The 1,584-nt window shown below is 47.7% G+C and overlaps 1 protein-coding gene across 2 annotated transcripts in view; it reads left to right on the plus strand.

The window, feature by feature from the left end:
* The first annotated feature begins 293 nt into the window (after nt 1–293).
* KBTBD12 (kelch repeat and BTB domain containing 12) overlaps nt 294–1,584 on the plus strand; it is a 68,357-nt gene continuing 67,066 nt past the window's right edge. For both annotated transcript variants that reach the window (XM_004702302.3, XM_045289886.1), the window contains exon 1: nt 294–440. The gene's annotated coding sequence lies outside the window, so the exon portion shown is untranslated. The remainder of the gene's footprint in view (nt 441–1,584) is intronic.

The raw sequence follows: 1,584 nt of genomic DNA on the forward strand, positions 1-1,584 counted from the left end.
CGGCGTGCGGGAGGGAGAGGGCGGAGGCACGTAGGACGCCGCGGCGGCCGCTCCGTAAGTGGGGACGGGGTACCGGGATCGGGCGCAGGCCCTGCCTCCTCTTAGCTTTCCCTGGACGCGACCGCGGGATCTCGGGACCGGGTGGGTCCCTCCGCCGGAAGTGCGTTCCCACAGTCTCGGCTCAGCAGGGGCTTCCTCTTCTAGGCCAGCTGCCCAGCATGGGGTCACCTCCCTCCGCTCGTCTGATTGCCTTCTTCTGTTTCCTTCCCTTCGCCATATTCTCCTAGGTTTCGTCCGAATTGGCCATTTGCCATCCTCACTAGACTGTAAGCCCCCGAAAGATGGACCCACTTGTGTTTTTCTGCCCTGATCGATTCCTCGAACCCAGAACAGTGTCTGATCCTCACAAAGGCTTCACACGCATCCAGCGTATCCCCCAGGTGATGCTCTTTAACATCAAAGCCAGGGGAAGAATTGCCCTGCCCTTTCCCTAGTGGATTCTTAATGAGCTGTGGTGCATATCAAAATGCATTCGAAAAGTATAAAGCACGATGACAATGCAAAACATTGCGAACTCCTCGAAGGCCAAGACTAGAAAACGTGTATTATGTATGGCTTACGTGTTGGGCTGCGAACTGGAAGGTTAGTAGTTTGAAACCACCACCTGCTCCACAGGAGAAAGACAGGGCTTTCTACAGCCCTGAAGACTTCCAGTCTCCCAGGGGCTAATCAAGTTTATGTTATGCCCCAGGGAGATGATCGATAAGATGCTCTACTATAAATTAACTAGAAAGTCTCTAAAGGGAACCAAAGGCAGATTTAAAAAAAAGCATAGATCTAGGAATGGTGTTTGGGCTTGCACTAAATCCTAGCTCCAATTTAAGAACAGTTAGTTCTTACATCGTGGCCCTGCTTGACATTCACCTTCAGGAAAGAACACAGAAGACATGGGTGCTATAGCAAACTGTGAAGAAATTAGATGGTGCCCAGCTATCAGATAAAGTAGCATCTTGGGTTTTAAAGGTTTGTTTCCAAACAAGCAGCCATCTATATGATATCAATTAAGTCCCCAGGAAAGAAATACACCAGCATCAGTGACTGAAGGATTGTAAATCATATACTGTAATCCAGAGCCAGAGGAGGGAATTGTATCAGAGCCTAAATTGTGAGATTCTGGTTTGCAGAAGCCTATGGGTGACAGTGGCAGCCCAAAGTACATTTGTGAGATCTCCATAGGAAAAAGCCTCTGGTGATTTCTCTGTGTCCATAATAGAGGGAGGGAAGAAGCTGGTTACCAAACAGCGTGTACTGGAGAGCTGACTCTAGGAGACCAAAATGATAAACCTGACTTGAAGGGTTAAAACCTTGTCAGTTTTTCTCCCCTCTGATGCACATTGGGCCTGATATGGTTTTTAACATTTTTCTGGTTTTTGTTTTGTTCATCTTGGAGCTTATCTCAGATGTATTTTTTCATTGGGGGTAACCCTCTTGAATTTTTGTTACATGTTTTTCAGTATATGAAATCCAGGATTGATGAATCTATAGGGTCAGCCAGTGGCCCGGGGGTGGGTTGGATAAAAGAGA

The sequence above is a fragment of the Echinops telfairi genome, unplaced genomic scaffold, assembly GCF_000313985.2.
Source record: "Echinops telfairi isolate 266 unplaced genomic scaffold, ASM31398v2 ScPeMD7_31;HRSCAF=116, whole genome shotgun sequence".
In the NCBI taxonomy this organism is placed as follows: domain Eukaryota; kingdom Metazoa; phylum Chordata; class Mammalia; order Afrosoricida; family Tenrecidae; genus Echinops; species Echinops telfairi.